General features: G+C 42.8%; 1 long non-coding RNA gene across 1 annotated transcript; it reads left to right on the forward strand.

The window, feature by feature from the left end:
- The first annotated feature begins 5,426 nt into the window (after positions 1-5,426).
- Positions 5,427-25,084, forward strand: LOC141097946 (uncharacterized). The gene is made up of 2 exons (XR_012234100.1): positions 5,427-5,537; positions 19,790-25,084. It is a non-coding gene; the product is annotated as an uncharacterized lncRNA (long non-coding RNA).
- Positions 25,085-26,138: the final 1,054 nt, after the last annotated feature.

Consider the following 26,138-nt stretch of genomic DNA (forward strand, 5'->3'; position numbering starts at 1 on the left):
ACACCGTCTGAGCCTGCCTCATGCTGTATAGACATATATTTTGAATGTGTACGCTATCCATACATGTTATCCGGGGATACGGTACCCCTTCTAACCTTTGTGCAATGACGTGCAATCCATACTGGGCCTAACACCGTCTGAGCCTGCCTCATGCTGTATAGACATATATTTTGAATGTGTACGCTATCCATACATGTTATCCGGGGATACGGTACCCCTTCTAACCTTTGTGCAATGACGTGCAATCCATACTGGGCCTAACACCGTCTGAGCCTGCCTCATGCTGTATAGACATATATTTTGAATGTGTACGCTATCCATACATGTTATCCGGGGATACGGTACCCCTTCTAACCTTTGTGCAATGACGTGCAATCCAAACTGGGCCTAACACCGTCTGAGCCTGCCTCTTGCTGTATAGACATATATTTTGAATGTGTACGCTATCCATACATGTTATCCGGGGATACGGTACCCCTTCTAACCTTTGTGCAATGACGTGCAATCCATACTGGGCCTAACACCGTCTGAGCCTGCCTCATGCTGTATAGACATATATTTTGAATGTGTACGCTATCCATACATGTTATCCAGGGATACGGTACCCTTTCTAACCTTTGTGCAATGACGTGCAATCCATACTGGGCCTAACACCGTCTGAGCCTGCCTCATGCTGTATAGACATATATTTTGAATGTGTACGCTATCCATACATGTTATCCGGGGATACGGTACCCCTTCTAACCTTTGTGCAATGACGTGCAATCCATACTGGGCCTAACACCGTCTGAGCCTGCCTCATGCTGTATAGACATATATTTTGAATGTGTACGCTATCCATACATGTTATCCGGGGATATGGTACCCCTTCTAACCTTTGTGCAATGACGTGCAATCCATACTGGGCCTAACACCGTCTGAGCCTGCCTCATGCTGTATAGACATATATTTTGAATGTGTACGCTATCCATACATGTTATCCGGGGATACGGTACCCCTTCTAACCTTTGTGCAATGATGTGCAATCCATACTGGGCCTAACACCGTCTGAGCCTGCCTCATGCTGTATAGACATATATTTTGAATGTGTACGCTATCCATACATGTTATCCGGGGATACGGTACCCCTTCTAACCTTTGTGCAATGACGTGCAATCCATACTGGGCCTAACACCGTCTGAGCCTGCCTCATGCTGTATAGACATATATTTTGAATGTGTACGCTATCCATACATGTTATCCAGGGATACGGTACTGTTTCTAACCTTTGTGCAATGACGTGCAATCCATACTGGGCCTAACACCGTCTGAGCCTGCCTCATGCTGTATAGACATATATTTTGAATGTGTACGCTATCCATACATGTTATCCGGGGATACGGTACCCCTTCTAACCTTTGTGCAATGACGTGCAATCCATACTGGGCCTAACACCGTCTGAGCCTGCCTCATGCTGTATAGACATATATTTTGAATGTGTACGCTATCCACACATGTTATCCGGGGATACGGTACCCCTTCTAACCTTTGTGCAATGACGTGCAATCCATACTGGGCCTAACACCGTCTGAGCCTGCCTCATGCTGTATAGACATATATTTTGAATGTGTACGCTATCCATACATGTTATCCGGGGATACGGTACCCCTTCTAACCTTTGTGCAATGACGTGCAATCCATACTGGGCCTAACACCGTCTGAGCCTGCCTCATGCTGTATAGACATATATTTTGAATGTGTACGCTATCCATACATGTTATCCGGGGATACGGTACCCCTTCTAACCTTTGTGCAATGACGTGCAATACATACTGGGCCTAACACCGTCTGAGCCTGCCTCATGCTGTATAGACATATATTTTGAATGTGTACGCTATCCATGCATGTTATCCAGGGATACGGTACCCTTTCTAACCTTTGTGCAATGACGTGCAATCCATACTGGGCCTAACACCGTCTGAGCCTGCCTCATGCTGTATAGACATATATTTTGAATGTGTACGCTATCCATACATGTTATCCGGGGATACGGTACCCCTTCTAACCTTTGTGCAATGACGTGCAATCCATACTGGGCCTAACACCGTCTGAGCCTGCCTCATGCTGTATAGACATATATTTTGAATGTGTACGCTATCCATACATGTGTACCACAGGGCTCTGTCCTGGGCCCTGTATTGTTCAACATCTTTATCAACGATTTAGATGAAGGAATTGAGGGTAAACTGATTAAATTTGCTGATGACACAAAGCTAGGAGGGATAGCTAATACTAGAGAAGAGAGAGAGAGGATTCAAAAAGATTTAAATAAACTGGAGAAGTGGGCAGCAACTAACAGAATGGTTTTTAACAGGGAGAAATGCAAAGTACTACATCTGGGCAATAAAAATGAAAAAAGCATATATAGAATGGGAGGAATAGGGCTAAGTGACAGCACATGTGAAAAAGACTTGGGTATACTAATAGATCACAGACTGAATATGAGTCAACAGTGTGATGCAGCAGCAAAAAAGGCAAATGCAATTCTAGGATGTATTAACAGAAGCATACAGTCTAGATCACGTGAAGTAATTATTTCCCTCTACTCCTCTTTGGTCAGACCTCATCTGGAATATTGTGTCCAATTTTGGGCACCACATTTTAAAAAAGACATCAACAAACTGGAGCAAGTTCAGAAAAGAGCGACCAGAATGGTGACCGGTCTGCAAACCCTGTCTTATGAGGAAAGGTTGCAGGATTTGGGAATGTTTAGTTTGCAAAAGAGAAGACTGAGAGGAGACTTAATAGCTGTCTACAAATATCTAAAGGGCTGTCACATTGTAGAAGGATCAACTTTATTCTCATTTGCACAAGGAAAGACTAGAAGCAATGGGATGAAGCTGAATGGGAGGAGACACAGATTAGATATTAGAAAAAACTTTTTGACAGTTAGAGTGATCAATGAGTGGAACAGGCTGCCACGAGAAGTGGTGAGTTTTCCTTCAATGGAAGTCTTCAAACAGAGGCTGGACAGACATCTAACTGGGATGATTTAGCGAATCCTGCTTTGAGCAGGGGGTTGGACCAGATGGCCCAGGAGGTCCCTTCCAACTCTACGATTCTATGATTCTATGATTCTATGATTCTATGTTATCCAGGGATACGGTACCCTTTCTAACCTTTGTGCAATGACGTGCAATCCATACTGGGCCTAACACCGTCTGAGCCTGCCTCATGCTGTATAGACATATATTTTGAATGTGTACGCTATCCATACATGTTATCCGGGGATACGGTACCCCTTCTAACCTTTGTGCAATGACGTGCAATCCATACTGGGCCTAACACCGTCTGAGCCTGCCTCATGCTGTATAGACATATATTTTGAATGTGTACGCTATCCATACATGTTATCCAGGGATACGGTACCCTTTCTAACCTTTGTGCAATGACGTGCAATCCATACTGGGCCTAACACCGTCTGAGCCTGCCTCATGCTGTATAGACATATATTTTGAATGTGTACGCTATCCATACATGTTATCCGGGGATACGGTACCCCTTCTAACCTTTGTGCAATGACGTGCAATACATACTGGGCCTAACACCGTCTGAGCCTGCCTCATGCTGTATAGACATATATTTTGAATGTGTACGCTATCCATACATGTTATCCGGGGATACGGTACCCCTTCTAACCTTTGTGCAATCACGTGCAATCCATACTGGGCCTAACACCGTCTGAGCCTGCCTCATGCTGTATAGACATATATTTTGAATGTGTACGCTATCCATACATGTTATCCGGGGATACGGTACCCTTTCTAACCTTTGTGCAATGACGTGCAATCCATACTGGGCCTAACACCGTCTGAGCCTGCCTCATGCTGTATAGACATATATTTTGAATGTGTACGCTATCCATACATGTTATCCGGGGATACGGTACCCCTTCTAACCTTTGTGCAATGACGTGCAATCCATACTGGGCCTAACACCGTCTGAGCCTGCCTCATGCTGTATAGACATATATTTTGAATGTGTACGCTATCCATACATGTTATCCAGGGATACGGTACCCTTTCTAACCTTTGTGCAATCACGTGCAATCCATACTGGGCGTGAGAACGGCTGGCGAGCTGTTAAGCAAGCTACAGCACCTGTCCAGACAAGTACAGGGATTCCCTAGCGAGGAGACTTATTTGATTGTTTTCAATGTTGGGACAGCAATTTTTGGGGAGCACTATACTCTGGAGAATGATAGATGGGGCCCACCATACACTGGAACATTCCAAAGGTGGACATCAGACACTGGAGCAGCATTTACAGGGCCCATTATACACTAGAGCATTAGAAATGGGGCCCATTATGTTTGGAGCATTATTTGGGCCCATAAGACAGTGGAGCTTCATCCATGGGGACCAACATATACTGTAGCATTATGTGGAGCTCATCATATACTGTTTCAAACATTATATGGGACCAATGATTCTGTATGGAGAAATAGATGGGCCTTGTCATGAGATGTAAAAAGTGAAGTATTTTTCATTGGACTATACCGCTATTTCTCTGCCGTATCGGAGCATGATGAGTTGTGGTATGTGTTAAAGGGGCGCTCTTTCGCCCAGGGCACATGAAAACCTGCAGCCAGCCCTCCCCCCCACAAATTTAGCCAAATAACCCCCATTTTTCAGTGCGTAACTTGTATTATGAAGTTAATTAAGGTTGACAAGCTTAAGTAAGAAGAATTGATGCTTTTGGCATTCAAATGGGCACTGTAGGTGTGTTTCCTGTCCTCCTCTCACTGCCGACTTTTATTCCCCATTGACTTACATTGGGTTTCGTGTTTCGGGACGACCCCGACTTTTCCCTATAATCGGACGATCTTGCTCGACCCGACTTTTGGAAAAGTCGGGTTTCACGAAACGAAACGCGACCCTAAAAAACCAAAAGTCGCTCAACTCTACTACATGCATGCAACATACATACTACATATATACTACATGCACACTACATATATACTACATGCATACTACATATAGACCACATGCATGCAACATGCACACTACATATGTACTACATATATACTACATGCATGCAACATACATACTACATATATACCACATATATACTGCATATATACCACATACATGCAACATACATATATACAACATATATACATGCATGCAACATGCATACTACACAGGGCCGGTGTTTCCACCAGGCAGACCAGGCAGATGCCTGGGGCCCCCACCTACAAAGGGGGCCCCCTGCATCTGCTGCCCATTTATGAAGTGCCCAGAGGGTGTACAGCAGTGAATAATGTTGTGCATTGCTCTGAAGTCTTGGAGCGTCTCTCGCAAATCCCCTTGAGCCCCCCCTGTCACTTTCTCCCTGCAGTCAGGTTAAAAGTTGAGAGTGAGGGGGAGGGGTCGATTACAGCACAATGACAGCCAGGAGATGCCTGCAGCTCTGTATGTCTCCTCCATAGTCCTGATCATGGCTGCTCCTAGCACTGTCCTGAGAATGGATATGCCAAAGTGAAGCCACAGAACCTGGTAAGAGCAGCAATAACACATTAGAGTGCAGTGATTTACTCACTGTGGTCTGGAGCTCTGTGCTGATCGCTGTAGGATCAGTATCACAGCCACATACAGCAGCGATCAGCATCAGCTCTGACCACAGTCACTAATCACTGCTTGTAATGTGACAGGGCGACCTCCTGTCACTACTGTCCGAATGACACAAGACAGGGATATTGTCTGCTGAATCAGGGGATTTATGATATAGAAATAAATGAATTCCCATGTGAAATAAGGGTAAACCATACACATATATAGTACAGGTGTGCATAGGAATCAGCGTTTTTGGTGCATTTTTTTTGCAGCCAAAGCCGGCTCTCTTGGCAGTAAAAACACTGCTTTCAAAATGCCCATTTTTTAGGGTATGTGCAGACGATCCGGAAATGGCAGCACTTTGGACGCAGCGGACATGTGCTCCATCTGTTGAACGCAGGTGATTCCACGAGTGGTCACTGAACCGTGCAGAATCACTGCACCCAATACATCGTAGGGGTGAGATTTCTCTTGCGGAGACTCGCATCTATATTAGATAAATTGACATGCTGTGGTCTGGAGAGTCGTGCTGCATGTCCGTCTCTGCGGGTGAGGTGCGGGAGTATGTGCACGCATAGTGGACATGGAATTTCTAGAAATCCCCCCCACTGTGCTGTAACATCTGGATGCTGCGCGTTGGATGCTGCAGATGTACGCAGCATCCAGAGTTTACTGATTGTGGACACAGACCCTAAGAGCTTTGCTGTTTTTTATTTTACAATGTGCATTTTGTCTACAGTACATGTTTAATAAAGTTCGTTTTATTCATCAAAAACGCAGCGAAAACAGCGTTGCGACATTTGCAGCTTTTCTTAAACTTTTTCATTGCTTTCTACGGGTGAAAAAAATTGCTGAAAGAAGTGACACTCTGCGGATTTAAAAACGCTGCAGTTGTGAAATTCAGTCAGGAGAAAATAAAAGGGTGTGAGGAGATCTCGGAAAATCTCAGTCTTTGCTTGTGCTATAAAATGCCGTAAACTTCTTATTTTCAGAAGAAAAAGCTGCAGAAATTCTGCATATGAACACGGTCAAAAGCTGCTTTATAAAGTGCCAGCGAAACATATGAGATTTCCGAATTCTCCTGCATGCGCTTAAATCTGCAGCTTGTCACTTCATTCAGTGTGTTTTCACCCGTAGAAAGCAATGAAAGAATAAAAAAAAAACTGCAGTTATTTCAACGGCATTTTTCGCTGCAATTTTTTAAGTGTTTTTGGTGAATTAAACTATTAAGTCTCATTTACACGTTCAGTATTTGGTCAGGATTTCACATCAGGATTTGTAATGCAGAAACAGCAGTGGAGCAATCAGAGGAAAAGTATAGTAGAAACATGTCACCACTAGAGTTGAGCGATACCGTCCGATACTTCAAAGTATCGGATCGGAATGGATCGGCCGATCTTAAAAAAAAAGTATCGGTATCGCCGATTCCGATACCGGAAGTCCCATTCAAGTCTATGGGACTTCCGGTATCGGAATAAGAAAAACCCTGTTTTTGCCTTGTACAGCCTCTCTGGGGTCTGTACGGGCCTTTCGGGGGGCTGTGCCGGCCTGCCAGGGGGTCTGTGCAGGCTCCGGTGGTCTGTGCCGGCCTGCCGGGGGGATGTGCCGGCCTGCCGGTGGTCTGTGCAGGCTCCGGTGGGCTGTGCCGGCCTGCCGGGGGGCTGTGCCGGCCTGCCGGTGGGCTGTGCCGGCCTGCCGGGGGGCTGTGCCGGCCTGCCTGTGGTCTGTGCAGGCTTCGGGGGTCTGTGCAGGCATCGTCCGATGGGACTACAAGTCCCATCGGGTGATGCCTGCTACCATGACAGTGATTGACACATTAGCCAATGATGGGACAGTAGTAGTCCCATCATCCGGCTAATGTGTTGAATGTAAAAAAAAAAATAAAAAAATTACATGCTACATACATGCTACATACATACAACATGCATACTACATACATGCTACATTCATACTACATACTACATACATGCTACATACATACTACATATATACTACATGCAACATACATACTACATATATACTACATGCATGCAACATGCATACTACATATATACTACATGCAACATACATACTACATATATACTACATGCATGCAACATGCATACTACATATATACTACATGCTACATACATACTACATATATGCTACATACATACTGCATGCTACATACATACTGCATGCTACATACATGCTACATACATACTACATATATACTACATGCATGCTACATACATACTGCATGCTACATACATACTACATGCTACATACATACTACATACATACTACATGCATGCTACATGCTACATACATACCACATACATACTACATACATGCTACATGCATGCTACATGCTACATACATAACACATATATACTACATGCATGCTACATACATACTACATACTACATACATACTACATACATACTACATGCATGCTACATACATACTACATGCTACATACATACTACATATATACTACATGCATGCTACATACATACTACATGCTACATACATACTACATATATACTACATGCATGCTACATGCTACATACATACTACATATATACTACATGCATGCTACATACATACTACATACATACTACATGCATGCTACATACATACTACATGCTACATACATACTACATATATACTACATGCATGCTACATACATACTACATGCTACATACATACTACATATATACTACATGCATGCTACATACATACTACATGCTACATACATACTACATATATACTACATGCATGCTACATACTACATACATACTACATGCATGCTACATACATACTACATGCTACATACATACCACATACATACTACATATATACTACATGCATGCTACATACATACTGCATGCTACATGCATGCTACATACATACTACATACATACTACATGCTACATACATACCACATATATACTACATACATACTACATACAATACATTCATACAATACATACATAGACATACAGTACATATAACATAGAGTAACATACTTACCAATACTTGTCACATTGTTCCCCGAAGCCATTGTCTTTTACGGAATAAATATTAACATAACAAACCACAAAAATACTCACCCACGATCCTAAGCAGTCCACGAGTGTGTCCCACGACGATCTTGGGTAGAGAACTGCAGCATCAGCTGATGCTGCCGTTCTCTACGGGCTGCAGGAATCCAATGACGGAAGGTAGGTATCCTTCCGCACTGTATTCCTCCGCCACTTAAAAAAAAAAAGTCCCTAGTCTCACTTTATGCCATTGCTGTGTGGGAATTTCCCACACAGCAATGGCATAAAGTGAGACTAGGGCTTTTTTTTTTTAAGTGGCGGAGGAATACAGTGCGGAAGGATACCTACCTTCCGTCATTGGATTCCTGCAGCCCGTAGAGAACGGCAGCATCAGCTGATGCTGCAGTTCTCTACCCAAGATCGTCGTGGGACACACTCGTGGACTGCTTCGGATCGTGGGTGAGTATTTTTGTGGTTTGTTATGTTAATATTTATTCCGTAAAAGACAATGGCTTCGGGGAACAATGTGACAAGTATTGGTAAGTATGTTACTCTATGTTATATGTACTGTATGTCTATGTATATATTGTATGTAGTATGTATGTGGTATGTATGTGGTATGTATGTAGTATGTATGTAGCATGCATGTAGCATGCAGTATGTATGTAGCATGCATGTAGTATATATGTAGTATGTATGTAGCATGTAGTATGTATGTAGTATGTATGTGGTATGTATGTAGCATGTAGTATGTATGTAGCATGCATGTAGTATGTATGTAGTATGTATGTAGCATGTAGTATGTATGTAGCATGCATGTAGTATATATGTAGTATGTATGTAGCATGTAGTATGTATGTAGCATGCATGTAGTATGTATGTAGTATGTATGTAGTATGTATGTGGTATGTATGTAGCATGTAGTATGTATGTAGCATGCATGTAGTATATATGTGTTATGTATGTAGCATGCATGTAGTATGTATGTAGTATGTATGTAGTATGTATGTGGTATGTATGTAGCATGCATGTAGTATGTATGTAGTATATATGTGGTATGTAGTATGTATGTAGTATGTATGTAGTATATATGTAGTATGTATGTAGCATGTAGTATGTATGTAGCATGCATGTAGTATATATGTAGTATGTATGTAGCATGTAGCATGCATGTAGCATGCATGTAGTATGTATGTAGTATATATGTAGTATGTATGTAGCATGTAGTATGTATGTAGCATGCATGTAGTATATATGTAGTATGTATGTAGCATGTAGCATGCATGTAGTATGTATGTAGTATGTATGTAGTATATATGTAGTATGTATGTAGCATGTAGTATGTATGTAGCATGCATGTAGTATATATGTGTTATGTATGTAGCATGTATGTAGTATGTATGTAGCATGCATGTAGTATGTATGTAGTATATATGTGGTATGTAGTATGTAGTATGTATGTAGCATGCATGTAGTATGTATGTGGTATGTATGTAGTATGTATGTAGTATGTATGTAGCATGCAGTATGTATGTAGCATGCATGTAGTATATATGTAGTATGTATGTAGCATGTAGTATGTATGTAGCATGCATGTAGTATATATGTAGTATGTATGTAGCATGTAGTATGTATGTAGCATGTAGTATGTATGTAGCATGCATGTAGTATGTATGTAGCATGTAGTATGTATGTAGCATGCATGTAGTATGTATGTAGTATGTATGTAGTATTTTTTTTTTTTTTTTAACATTTAACACATTAGCCGGATGATGGGACTACTACTGTCCCATCATTGGCTAATGTGTCAATCACTGTCATGGTAGCAGGCATCGCCAGATGGGACTTATAGTCCCATCGGACGATGCTTGCACAGACCCCCGGACATCAGCACAGCCCCCCGGCAGGCCGGCACAGCCCCCCGACAGGCCGGTACAGACCCCCACAGGGTGCACAGACCACCGGCAGGCCGGCACAGCCCCCCGGCAGGCCGGTACAGACCCCGGGCAGTCCACACAGCCCCCCGGCAGGCCAGCAGAGACCCCCGGAAGGCCCGAAATGACGGCGCATCATGATGCGCACACACCGCGCATCATGATTACGTCATTTCGGCTGTCAATCAACTTTGAACTTCCGATTCCGATGCCGACTTCCGATATTGAAAAAATATCGGAAGTCGGTATCGGAATTCCGATACAGCAAGTATCGGCCGATACCCGATACTTGCGGTATCGGAATGCTCAACACTAGTCACCACTTCTGGATTTCTCACCCGCCTGGTTTTGACTTGCATATACTGAACGTGTGAACGTGGCCATTAACATACTGTAGACAAAGCAAACATTCACACTTTAAAAAAAGCTGAAAAAAGTGTAAAGAACACCAGAAACAAGCTGAAAAACAGGTGTTTTGAATGCAACATTTTTACTGCCAATAGAACATGTTTTGGCTACTGAAAAAAATGCATGTGAACATAGCCATAGCGTTTCAGAGTAAGATTATCTGTGGTGTTACATAGGACTACAGGTGACATCTACTATATTATCTGTTCTCCGAGAGTTATCTCTGCTATCTCTGGTGTTACATAGGATGAGGTCACAGTCATATGACTGGTCACGTGAGCCAGGGAGGGCTTCTGTTCTGGAGTGTGTTGTGCATAGAGGGAATTATATGGCGATCGGTACACAGCCCCTTCTGAAACGACAGGTGGGCATGGTGGCTGATTCGCAGCACGGGAAAACTGCAATCCCGGCCGGGATAGCGGGTGGGAGTGTCAAAATTGGACTGTCCCGCTGGATCCAGGACAGTTGGGAGCCCTGCTGTGTTATCTGCAGTGTTAAAAAAACAAATTAAAGGGAATCTGTCACCTACTTTTGGAGGGCTATTTAAATGAGGTCGGTCCGGTCCGATGGGTGGTGTTTCCGATCTTGCCGCCTCCCCATCCTTGGCAGCCGTCCGCAGTTTTTTCATGAATAGGAGTAGGTGTCCACCATTTTTCGTGCATGTGCTTAGCATTCTTGGCTCGCGCATGCGCAGTATGCTTTGCCCAACTGCGGGCAAAGCCGAAAAGCCTGACTGCGCATGTGCCGCTTAATTGGGCCCAGGAACACAGCAAAATACTTCTGGGGCTTAGTTAACTGGCGCATGCGCAGTCAGGCTTTTCATTTTTGCCCGCAGTTGGGCAAAGCTTACTGCACGTGCACGAGCCAAGAATGCTTAGCGCACACGCAAAATATGTCGGACATCTAATCCTATTCATGAAAAAACTGCGGCCGGCGGCAAAGGATGGGGAGGCAGCAAAGATCGGAAACACCGCCCATTGGACCGGACCAACCATTGGACCGGACCGACCTCATTTAAATAGCCCGCCAAAAGTAGGTGGCAGATTCCCTTTAAGAGGGGGTTGGGGGACAACGCTTTGTCTTGGGGTTGGGTCCCCCAATCTTTTCTGACCCTAGCAATGCTCCTGTGTAATGCTATTAGTGGAAGACCCATTGGCTGATATAAAGCCCCTGAATATGGGGACCACAGTGCCAGCACTGGCTCCAGGCCCCTCTGCCACCTGTATCCGCATCCTGCTCATGTATTGTAACCTAAATGTGTGTTTTTACAATGTTACCATTTGGGGCCCCACTTTAAACTTTTGCCTAGGGCCCCACTTTGTCTAAAACCGGCCCTGATACTACATATATACCACATATATACTACATGCATGCAACATATATATATACTACATATAAACTACATGCTACATACATACTACATATATACCACATGCATGCAACATGCATACTACATATATACTACATGCATGCAACATACATACATACTACATCTATACCACATGCATGCAACATGCATACTACATATTTACTACATGCAACATGCATACTACATATATACTACATGCATGCAACATACATATATACTACATGTATAAAAAAAAGTCCCTAGTCTCACATTATGGCAAAAGCTGCATGGGAAATTTCTCACACAGCAATGCCATAAAGTGAGACTAGGGACTTTTTTTTTACAGTGGCGGAGGAATACAGTGCGGAAGGATACCTACCTCCCGTCATTGGATTCCAGGAGCCCGTAGAGAACGGTAGCATCAGCTATGTATATATGTAGTATGCATGTAGTATATATGTAGTATGTATGTATGTTGCATGCATGTAGTATATATGTAGTATGTATGAATGTAGTATATATGTAGTATGTATGTTGCATGTAGTATATATGTAGTATGTATGTTGCATGTAGTATGTATGTTTCATGTAGTATATATGTAGTATATAGAAGAACGACATCATCAGCTCACAGAAACTGACCATGTACCAGAGTCTACAGAGAGACTACAGACTGGCCCCATACCTGGAGAAACTCCAGGACCCCAAAGACCGCAAGATCCTGAGCCGGTATAGACTCAGTGCCCACAGTCTGGCCATCGAATCCGGCCGACACAGGCAGAGCTACAACCCCAGGGAGGAAAGACTGTGCCAACACTGTGACCAGGAGGCCCTGGAGGAAGAGACCCACTTCCTGCTACACTGCTCCAAATACTCAGCAGTGAGGGACACTCACTTCAGGAGACTCTCACATCTCTTCCTGGATTTCACCACCATGAAGGAGGAAGAGAAAACATACATCCTGCTGGGGGAAGAAGAGAGAGCAGTGGAGATAGCAGCGAAATATGTGAGTGAATGTCATAGACTGCGAGAAAGAGAACTATGATATGCCATGGATTTCTATGGCCCCCACCCTGGATCTGCCCCATGCCCCCATCCACCTTCCCTATGCCATGGACTTCTATAGCCCCATCCTGGATCTGCCCTCATCCACCTTTCCTACAGTCCCTACCCAACATCCCTACAGTCCCTATCCCTATTCCCTTCTCTACACTTGCTTTGGCAAAACTAATGTGTATTTAGTCCTGTCAATAAAGCTTCTTTGAATCTTTGAATCTATATGTAGTATGCATGTTGCATGTAGTATATATGTTGTATATACACTCACTGGCCACTTTATTAGGTACACCATGCTAGTAACGGGTTGGACCCCCTTTTGCCTTCAGAACTGCCTCAATTCTTCGTGGCAGAGATTCAACAAGGTGCTGGAAGCATTCCTCAGAGATTTTGGACCATATTGACATGATGGCATCACACAGTTGGCGCAGATTTGTCGGCTGCACATCCCTGATGCGAATCTCCCGTTCCACCACATCCCAAAGATGCTCTATTGGATTGAGATCTGGTGACTGAGGAGGCCATTTGAGTACAGTGAACTCATTGTCATGTTCAAGAAACCAATCTGAGATGATTCGAGCTTTATGACATGGCGCATTATCCTGCTGAAAGTAGCCATCAGATGTTGGGTACATTGTGGTCATAAAGGGATGGACATGGTCAGCAACAATACTCAGGTAGGCTGTGGCGTTGCAACGATGCTCAATTGGTACCAAGGGGCCCAAAGAGTGCCAAGAAAAAATTCCCCACACCATGACACCACCACCACCAGCCTGAACCGTTGATACAAGGCAGGATGGATCCATGCTTTCATGTTGTTTACGCCAAATTCTGACCCTACCATCCGAATGTCGCAGCAGAAATCGAGACTCATCAGACCAGGCAACGTTTTTCCAATCTTCTACTGTCCAATTTCGATGAGCTTGTGCAAATTGTAGCCTCAGTTTCCTGTTCTTAGCTGAGAGGAGTGGTACCCAGTGTGGTCTTCTGCTGCTGTAGCCCATCTGCCTCAAAGTTCGACGCACTGTGCGTTCAGAGATGCTCTTCTGCCTACCTTGGTTGTAACGGGTGGCAATTTGAGTCACTGTTGCCTTTCTATCAGCTCGAACCAGTCTGCCCATTCTCCTCTGACCTCTGGCATCAACAAGGCATTTCCGGCCACAGAACTGCCGCTCACTGGATTTTTTTTCTTTTTCGGACCATTCTCTGTAAACCCTAGAGATGGTTGTGCGTGAAAATCCCAGTAGATCAGCAGTTTCTGAAATACTCAGACCAGCCCTTCTGGCACCAACAATCATGCCACGTTCAAAGGCACTCAAATCACCTTTCTTCCCCATACTGATGCTCGGTTTGAACTGCAGGAGATTGTCTTGACCATGTCTACATGCCTAAATGCACTGAGTTGCCGCCATGTGATTGGCTGATTAGAAATTAAGTCTTAACACACAGTTGGACAGGTGTACCTAATAAAGTGGCCAGTGAGTGTATGTATGTTGCATGCATGTAGTATATATGTTGTATATATATGTGGCATGCATGTGGTATATATGTAGTATGCATGTGGTATAAATGTAGTATGTATGTATGTTGCATGCATGTAGTATATATGTAGTATGTATGTTGCATATATGTGGTATATATGTAGTATGCATGTAGCATGCATGTAGTATATATGTTGTATGTTGCATGCATGTAGTATATATGTGGTATGTATGTAGTATGCATGTGGTATATATGTAGTATGTATGTTGCATGCATGTAGTATATATGTTGCATGTATGTAGTATGCATGTAGTATGTATGTTGCATGTAGTATATATGTAGTATGTATGTTGCATGCATGTAGTATATATGTTGTATATATATGTGGCATGCATGTGGTATATATGTAGTATGCATGTTGCATGCATGTGGTATAAATGTAGTATGTATGTATGTTGCATATATGTGGTATATATGTAGTATGCATGTAGCATGCATGTAGTATATATGTTGTATGTTGCATGCATGTAGTATATATGTGGTATATATGTAGTATGCATGTGGTATATATGTAGTATGTTGCATGCATGTAGTATATATGTTGCATGTAGTATATATGTATGTTGTATGCATGTAGTATATATGTTGCATGTAGTATATATGTATGTTGTATGCATGTAGTATATATGTTGTATATATGTATGTTGCATGCATGTAGTATATATGTTGTATATATATATGTGGCATGCATGTGGTATATATGTAGTATGCATGTTGCATGCATGTGGTATAAATGTAGTATGTATGTATGTTGCATGCATGTAGTATATATGTAGTATGTATGTTGCATATATGTGGTATATATGTAGTATGCATGTAGCATGCATGTAGTATATATGTTGTATGTTGCATGCATGTAGTATATATGTGGTATATATGTAGTATGCATGTGGTATATATGTAGTATGTATGTTGCATGCATGTAGTATATATGTTGTATATATATGTGGCATGCATGTGGTATATATGTTGCATGCATGTGGTATAAATGTAGTATGTATGTATGTTGCATGCATGTAGTATATATGTAGTATGTATGTTGCATATATGTAGTATATATGTAGTATGTATGTTGCATGCATGTAGTATATATGTTGTATGTTGCATGCATGTAGTATATATGTGGTATATATGTAGTATGCATGTGGTATATATGTAGTATGTATGTTGCATGCATGTAGTATATATGTTGCATGTAGTATATATGTATGTTGTATGCATGTAGTATATATGTGGTATATATGTAGTATCCATGTTGCATGCATGTAGTATATATGTTGTATGTATGTTACATGCATGTTGTATATATGTGGTATATATGTAGTATGCATGTTGCATGCATGTAGTATATATGTATTATGCATGTTGCATGTAGTATATATGTAGTATGCATGTTGCATGCATGTAGTATGCATGTTGCATGTAGTATATATTGCATGCATGTAGTATGCATGTTGCATGCATGTAGTATATATGTTGTATGTTGCATGCATGTAGTATATATGTGATATATATGTAGTATGTATGTTGCATGCATGTAGTATATATGTAGTATGCATGTTGCATGTAGTATATAAGTAGTATGTATGTATGTTGCATGCATGTAGTATATATGTGGTATATATGTAGTATGTGTGTTGCATGCATGTAGTATATTTATTTGATCAAAATTATGTTTACTAAATACCCTTATTATTATTACCTTTATGCATTATTTGCAGTATACATTTTTTACTTTTTAGTTCAGGATATTTGTGTTTTTTGCTTTTTGTTTTCTCTGGTTAATGGTCATGTGTTGATATGCGCTTACATTGTGCATACACATTAACTTACTTTTCTCAGTTCAGATTTGTTTTTTATTCATTTCATTGTGCATTCAGTGCATATATGGGTGTGACCGCCCTCTTTCTGAGCTGGGAAAGCCATCCAGTCTGGCCTAAGCTGTTACTAGTGGTTCAGCCGCTCGACCCTTGTTCACATTCACGCCACTTGGCAAGTGAAAAGGTTTTAAATACTAGAGTAGGGACTGTCCCACAAGGGTTGCCGTGACGTGGCGGGATGGCTTGTACATTATTTTGATCAAAATTATGTTTACTAAATACCCTTATTATTATTACCTTTATGCATTATTTGCAGTATATTTTTTACTTTTTAGTTCAGGATATTTGTGTTTTTTGCTTTTTGTTTTCTCTGGTTAATGGTCATGTGTTAATATGCACTTACATTGTGCATACACATTAACTTACTTTTCTCAGTTCAGATTTGTTTTTTATTCATGTAGTATATATGTTGTATGTAGTATGTATGTAGTATGTACAGTGGGGCAAAAAAGTATTTAGTCAGTCAGCAATAGTGCAAGTTCCACCACTTAAAAAGATGAGAGGCGTCTGTAATTTACATCATAGGTAGACCTCAACTATGGGAGACAAACTGAGAAAAAAAAATCCAGAAAATCACATTGTCTGTTTTTTTTTCATTTTATTTGCATATTATGGTGGAAAATAAGTATTTGGTCAGAAACAAAATTTCATCTCAATACTTTGTGATATATCCTTTGTTGGCAATGACAGAGGTCAAACGTTTTCTGTAAGTCTTCACAAGGTTGCCACACACTGTTGTTGGTATGTTGGCCCATTCCTCCATGCAGATCTCCTCTAGAGCAGTGATGTTTTTGGCTTTTCGCTTGGCAACACGGACTTTCAACTCCCTCCAAAGGTTTTCTATAGGGTTGAGATCTGGAGACTGGCTAGGCCACTCCAGGACCTTGAAATGCTTCTTACGAAGCCACTCCTTCGTTGCCCTGGCGGTGTGCTTTGGATCATTGTCATGTTGAAAGACCCAGCCACGTTTCATCTTCAATGCCCTTGCTGATGGAAGGAGGTTTGCACTCAAAATCTCACGATACATGGCCCCATTCATTCTTTCATGTACCCGGATCAGTCGTCCTGGCCCCTTTGCAGAGAAACAGCCCCAAAGCATGATGTTTCCACCACCATGCTTTACAGTAGGTATGGTGTTTGATGGATGCAACTCAGTATTCTTTTTCCTCCAAACACGACAAGTTGTGTTTCTACCAAACAGTTCCAGTTTGGTTTCATCAGACCATAGGACATTCTCCCAAAACTCCTCTGGATCATCCAAATGCTCTCTAGCAAACTTCAGACGGGCCCGACATGTATTTTTTTTTATTTTACGTTCAACACATTAGCCGGATGATGGGACTACTACTGTCCCATCATTGGCTAATGTGTCAATTACCGTCATGGTAGCAGGCATCGCCCGATGGGACTTGTAGTCCCATCGGACGATGCCTGCACAGACCCCCGGCAGTCCGCACAGACCCCCGGCAGTCCGGCACAGACCCCCGGCACAGACCCCTGGACAGTCGGTACAGACCCCCGGCAGTCGGCACAGACCCCCAGGCAGTCGGCACAAACCCCCGGCAGGCCGGCACAGACACCCGGGCAGGCCGGTACAGACCCCCCGGAAGGCCCGAACTGACGTCGCATCATGATGCGCACAGACCGCGCATCATGATGACGTCATTTCGGCAGCCAATCAGAGCCACAACAGTGGCTCATTGCATTATGGGAACTTCCGATTCCGATATCCGATATTGAAAAAATATCGGTACTCGGTATCGGAATTCCGATACAGGGAATATCGGCCGATATCCGATATTTGCAGTATCAGAATGCTCAACACTAACTATCACTAATATCCCACATCATCCCATCAGCAAGAGCCACCGGACTACTACCACTAATATCCCACATCCTCCCATCAGCAAGAGCCACCGGACTACTAATATCCCACATCATCCCATCAGCCAGAGCCACCGGACTACTAATATCCCACATCGTCCCGTCAGTCAGAGCCCCTGGACTACTACCCCTAATATCCCACATCATCCCATCAGCCAGAGCCACCGGACTACTACCCCTAATATCCCACATCATCCCGTCAGCCAGAGCCACCGGACTACTACCCCTAATATCCCACATCATCCTGTCAGCCAGAGCCACCGGACTACTACCCCTAATATCCCACATCATCCCGTCAGCCAGAGCCACCGGACTACTACCCCTAATATCCCACATCATCCCATCAGCAAGAGCCACCGGACTACTAATATCCCACATCATTCCATCAGCCAGAGCCACCGGACTACTAATATCCCACATCGTCCCGTCAGTCAGAGCCACCGGACTACTACCCCTAATATCCCACATCATCCCGTCAGCCAGAGCCACCGGACTACTACCCCTAATATCCCACATCATCCCGTCAGCCAGAGCCACCGGACTACTACTCCTAATATCCCACATCATCCCGTCAGCCAGAGCCACCGGACTACTACCCCTAATATCCCACATCGTCCCATCACAGCCACCGGACAACTACCCCTAATATCCCACATCTTCCCGTCAGCCAGAGTACTTTCTTTGAAAACCTGAGTCAGCAAGGCTATATAATCCTGATTATATGATGAGCATTTTATGAGTCCAGTAGTTAGACAGAAAAAAAGTTTAACAAAGAATAATTCAGCCATTCTCATGTGACTTTTCAAAGTAAGTACACCAGCCTCATCATGTACGTTTAATAATGTATGCAGTTTGTATTATGACAGATCTCGTTAACATCCTATAATCTTATGAATCATCACTAGATTATATCATCATTTAACCCCTGGGACTCCGCCTATCCTGATAATGAAGGTACAACGGCCGCCCCAGAACCTCAGTGTTTGTGCAAAACGCAGCGGCCTTGGTATCCAGCAATTTTACCACAATCCTAAGCTTTACCCTGACATTGGGCACCCAGCTTGGGATCAACTGCAGTATTCAACATTTTTATTCTTCCCTTTTGTGTCTCTTCCCAGGAGGTGAGAGGTTCAGAGTTCCCGTACAAGAGGAGAGCACGAGTTCAGACTCCAGTCCTCCCAAGGACGGTCCAGCATGACGGAGGTCTCGCAATGGAGCGCAGTTCATGGACTGCTTATTACTCACTGGTATCCAGTGGCTTATTCTACCGGACAGCGATACGGGAGAGATCTATAGACACGCCACTCAAAAATCTCTGCACCAAAGCGAATTGTCAAGGATTTAACCTTTTCACAACCAGACCGGTTTAACTTGAAGCTGATTTTTATGTTTTTTTCCCGTTCGAAAGATACGTCTTTATTTTTGTAAAAAGCTGAAAAAAGATACAATTTTAATTTAATATTTCTTTAATTCTGCATAGTGAACTTGAAAATTTAAAATTTAGCTTCATTCTGATATATGTGATTTTTATTGATTTTCTACTCATGGTTAGGTCACGTTCACACGGTCAGTATTTGGTCAGTATTTTATATCAGTCTTTGGAAGCCAAAACCAGGAGTGGGACAGAAAAGTACGCTGCTCCAAAATATAAAGGGAACACTTACACAACAGAGTATAACTCCAAGTAAATCAAACTTCTGTGAAATCAAACTGTCCACTTAGGAAGCGACACTGATTGACAATCAATTTCACATGCTGTTGTACAAATGGAATAGACAACAGATGGAAATGAATGGCAATTATCAAGACACCCTCAATAAAGGAGTGGTTCTGCAGGTAGGGACCACAGACCATCTCAGAACCAATGCTTTCTGGCTGATGTTTTGGTCACTTTTGAATGTTGGTTGTGCTTTCACACTCGTGGTAACATAAGACGGACTCTACCACCCACACCAGTGGCTCAGGTAGTGCAGCTCATCCAGGATCGCACATCAATGGGAGCTGTGGAAAGAAGGTTTGCTGAGTTTCAGCGTAGTGTCCAGAGGCTGGAGGCGCTACCAGGAGACAGGACAGTACACCTGGCGATGTGGAGGGGCCGTAGGAGGGCAACAACCCAGCAGCAGGACCGCTACCTCAGCCTTTGTGCAAGGAGGAACAGAAGGAGCACTGCCAGAGCCGTGCAAAATGACCTCCAGCAGGCCACAAATGTGCATGTGTCTGCACAATGGTTAGAAACTGACTCCATGAGGATGGTCTGAGGGACCGACGTCCACAGATGGGGGTTGTGCTCACAGCCCAACACTGTGCAGGACGCTTGGCATTTGCCACAGAACACCAGGGTTCGCAAATTCGCCACTGGCGCCCTGTGCTCTTCACAGATGAAAGCAAGTTCACATTGAGCACATGTGACAGAGTCTGGAGATGCCATGGAGAGCGATCTGCTGCCTGCAACATCCTTCAGCATGACCGATTTGGCAGTGGGTCAGTAATGGTGTGGGGTGGCATTTCTTTGGAGGGCCACACAGCCCTCCATGTGCTCGCCAGAGGTAGCCTGACTGCCATTAGGTACCGAGATGAGATCCTCAGACCCCTTGTGAGACCATATGCTGGTGCGGTTGGCCCTGGGTTCCTCCTAATGCAGGACAATACCAGACCTCATGTGGCTGGAGTGTGTCAGCAGTTCCTGCTAGATGAAGGCATTGAAGCTATGGACTGACCCGCCTGTTCCCCAAACCTGAATCCGATTTAGAACATCTGGGACATCATGTCTCGCTCCATCCACCAACGTGTCACGTTGCACCACATTCTGTCCCGGAGTTGGCGGATGCTTTAGTCCAGGTCTGGGAGGAGATCCCTCAGGACACCATCTGCTGCCTCATCAGGAGCATGCCCAGGCATTGTACAGTAGGGAGGTCGTACGGGCACGTGGAGGCCACCCACAAAACTGAGCATCTTTTCCTTGTCATGAGGCATTTCCACTGAAGTTGGATCAGCCTGTAATTTGATTTTCCACTTTGATTTTGAGTATAATTCCAAATCCAAACCTCCATGGGATATTCATTTTGATTTACATTAATAATCATTATGTTCTATTGTTCTGAACACATTCCACTATGTAATGAATAAAAATCTGAAACTGGAATATTTCATTCAGAGATATCTGGGATGTGGTATTTTAGTGTTCCCTTTATTTTTTTGAGCAGGGTATAATTAGAAACATGTCCCCACTTCTGGTTTTTGCTTATAAATACTGATGTGAAATACTTACCAAATACTGAAGGTGTGAGCGTGGCCTTAGGGATATTGGTATGACTGGCTGTGACTTTATCATTTCTTTGAGGCTATGGTCAGACAGCTGTGGCTTCCCTCATCTGAGATAATTGAGTCAATTATGCTAATTAGATTATGATCACAGTGTGATCTGATTCTCACAATGGAGAAGATGGAGAATTTTTTTTCCCTATCTTCCTTATTGTGCCAGTCTGTGAAAATCAGGCTGCACTCAGATATCATCCGAGTGCAGTCTGGTGTTTTCTACAGAGACATTTACTTGCATGGCCGAGAGTGCTCTGAATATTTGATCCAACTCGGGCATGCTGCGTTTTTGTGGTTTGTCTGAGGAAAATATGGGACATACGCACTGCCTCTTAGACTAACGGTCCAAGTGCAAACCAATATTTTGTCAGATCAACATTCGGACTGAAAGTATGGCAATGTGCATGAGCCCTTAGTATGATATCTGCTCTAATATCTGCAGCATAAATTGACATGCCGATATTTCTGTCACAGAATCCTTCCCACATGAATCCACCCCAGGGGAATTTTAGCAGCAGAAGTTCAGTACAATGTTCAAAACAGATCCCATTTACTTGCGGTGTAAGATGCCTGCAGCGTGTTCTCGGCACGTCCGATCTAGTGCGGAAATGCAGAGTATTTTGTAATCAAATATCGTGTTTTGGGGCAGATTTTCATGGGGAAGATTTTCATGACCAGATGTCGGAACTTTAGGTCCAGTCACACTGCAATGTTATTGTGAACGTTAGGAAGTCTCGTTTCATAATCGTGCAGTCTGAACAGCCACGAGACATGCAGCCGAGGGGACTCAAACATATTATTCGTGCACGCCGAAGTCACTCGGTTAGCACCCGAGCATGCTCAGAGAGCACCTTATCCCAGCACGTTCAATCATCACTAGTCTTAGTGTGTCGGTGCCACATTTCTTTTTCTGATGGCTCCGCCAGAAGAATGAATCTCCAGTGTGCACGTGTCCTGAAGGTTTTTGTACCGCGACATTAAAGCGGATCGTCTCCAAAATCCACAAAGAATAGTGTATTTGGAGCAGTTCTTGTATTTTGTACCAGATCCACTCCTAAATCCACATGAAAAAAAAAGTGGTGCGTCCTTTCCGACAGGCACATACCGGTGCTTCTCACTAAATTATAACTGAACAGCCAGCTTCTTTAGCAATGACCTTTTGTGACTTACCCTCCTTGTGGAGTGTGTCAGTGACTGCCTTCTGGACATCTGTAAATTCAGCAGTCTTCCCCATGATTGTGGAGCCTACTGAAACAGACTAAGGGACCTTTTTAAACACTTAGGAAGCCTTTGCAGGTGTTTTTTGTTAATTATTCTAATTTACTGAGATAATGACTTTTGGGTTGTCATTGGCTGTAAGCCGTAATCATCAACATTAACAGAAATAATCACTTGGAATAGATCACTCTGTAATGACTCTATATAATATATGAGCATCACTTTTTGTATTGAAGAACTGAAATAAATGTTTGATGTTCTTATTTTGTGAGATGCACCTGTAAATGACCCGAGCGAGCCTCGATCTTAAAATATAAGTAGCCGATCATCTCTCTTACTCCATGAGGCAAGTTACGAGAAAGAAGGAAAAGGGTCGCTTTTAAAATCACTCAACTTGTAGCAATAACACAAAAATATTACCAGCTACTCCCTTGTCCGCAGCCAATTTCAAGAGTTTTTCCAAAAGTCACGTGGCTTGGGTATACTATTGTTAGCAGGACGAGCAATTATTTTCCATCACGTTCTGTAATGATTCTCGGGGTATTTTCAGAGCGTTTTTTCTTTTTAAAGGTGGAAATATCTGACGTAGTTTACAAGAGAAATCCATATCAATTTTTATTTCAGTCTTTTGGTTTCAATATAACGTTTGGAGCAGGATTGCACAAGGAAACCAGATCAAAGAAGGGAGGCGACACAATGTTTACACGGCTCATTGTTTGCATAGTTCATTGTTTGCATGGCTCACTGTTTACACAGATCGTTGTTTACATGGATTCATTGTTTAACCCCTTAGCGACCGCCGATACGCCTTTTAACGGCAGTAATTAAGTGTACTAAAACCACAGCGCCGCTAATTCACGGCGCTATGGAGAAAGCGAATAGCGCCCCCCCAGTGACGGATTTTCTCCAGGGTCTCGGCAGCCGGGGGTAGCCGAGACCCCAGAAAAAATGAATCGGTCAGTTTTTACCGACCCCGCTTTTGCGATCACCGTTATTAACCCTATAGAAAGAAAATGGCGGGCGCATGCGCTGTGCGGACGCCGGGAATCTGCCTGCTCCGGCTGGCAGATTCCATTCTGATCACTATGATAAACTATCATAGTGATCAAAATGAAAAAATAGTACATAACCCCCCCGTTTATCACCCCCTTAGTTAGGACAACATAACGAAATAAAGAAAATATTTTTTTTTTCAGTTTTCCATTAGGGTTAGGGTTAGGCTAGAGTTAGGGTTAGGGTTAGGCTAGAGTGAGGGCTAGGGTTAGGGCTAGGGTTAGGGTTGGGCTAGGGTTAGGGTTAGGGCTACGGTTTGGGCTAGTATTAGAATTAGGGTTAGGGTTGAACTAGGATTAGAATTTTGATTAGGGATTAAGGTTGGGATTAGGGTTAGGATTAGGGTTAGGGGTGTGTTGGGGTTAGGGTTGGAGCAAGAATTGAGGGGTTTCCACTATCTACCATCTTTGGGGGTCTAAAAATTGGGGTCTAAAAAAATCACTTTTGTGGAAATAAAAAAGACTTTTCATTTTCACGGCTCTGCGTTTATAAACTTCTGTGAAGCGCTTGGAGGCTCAAAGTGCTCTCCACACATCTAGATAAGCTCCTTGGGGGGTCTAATTTCCAAAATGGGGTCACTTGTTGGGGGTTTCCACTGTTTAGGCCCATCAGGGGCTCTGCAAATGCAACATGACGCCCGCAGACCATTCCATCAAAGTCTGCATTCCAAAATGGCACTCCTTCTCTTCCAAGCTCTCCCATGCGCCCAAACAGTGGTTCCCCCCACATATGGGGTATCAGCGTACTCAGGACAAATCGCACAACAACTGTGGGGGTTTGATTTCTCCTGTTACCCTTGTAAAAATAAAAATTTGGGTGCGAAAAGATCATTTCTGTGGAAAAAAAATTATTTTTAATTTTCACGGCACTACGTTATAAACTTCTGTGAAGCACTTGAAGGTTCAAAGTGCTCACCACACATCTAGATAAGTTCCTAGTTTCCAAAATGGGGTCACTTGTTGGAGGTTTCCACTGTTTAGGCACATTAAGGGCTCTCCGAACGCAACATGGCATCCGATCTCAATTCCAGCCAATTCTGCGCTGAAAAAGTCAAACGGCGCTCCATCCCTTGCGAGCTCTGCCGTGTGCTGAAAAAGTGGTTTACCCCCACATATGGGGTATCCGCGTATTCAGGAGAAATTGTACAACAAATTTTGTGGTTGATTTTCACTTTTAACACTTGTGAAAAAAAAAAAAGTTGGTTCTGAAATAAATTTTTTCCAAAAAAAATGTAAAGGTTAATTTTTTCCTTCCACATTGCTTTAGTTCCTGTGAAGCAGGTAAAGGGTTAATAAACTTCTTGAATGTGGTTTTGAGCACCTTGAGGGGTCTAGTTTTTAGAATGGTGCCACTTTTGGGTATTTTCTGTTATGTACACCCCTCAAAATTACTTTAAATGTAATGTGGTCCCTAAAAAAAAAATGGTTTTGTAAATTTTGTTGTAAAAATGAGAAATCGCTGGTCAAGTTTTAACCCTTATAACTTCCTAACAAAAAAAATTTTGCTTCCCAAATTGTGGTGATGTAAAGTAGACATGTGGGAAATGTTATTTATTAAGAAATTTGTGTGACACATCTCTCTGATTTAAGGGCACAAAAATTAAAATTTTTAAAATTGCTAAATTTTCAAAATTTTTGCCATATTTCCATTTTTTCATAAATAAACATAAGACTTATCGAATAAATTTTACCACTAACATGAAGTACAATATGTCGTGAAAAAACATTCTCAGAATCAACGGGATCCGTTAATGTGTTCCAGAGTTATAACCTCATAAAGTGACAGCGGTCAGAATTGTAAAAATTGCCCTGGTCATTAAGCTGCAAAATGACAGTCACTAAGGGGTAAAACAGCTCATTGTTTATTCGGATACATTGTTTA

This window comes from Dendrobates tinctorius, unplaced genomic scaffold, assembly GCF_039654945.1.
Source record: "Dendrobates tinctorius isolate UK_male_01 unplaced genomic scaffold, ASM3965494v1 ptg000086l, whole genome shotgun sequence".
Taxonomy (NCBI): domain Eukaryota; kingdom Metazoa; phylum Chordata; class Amphibia; order Anura; family Dendrobatidae; genus Dendrobates; species Dendrobates tinctorius.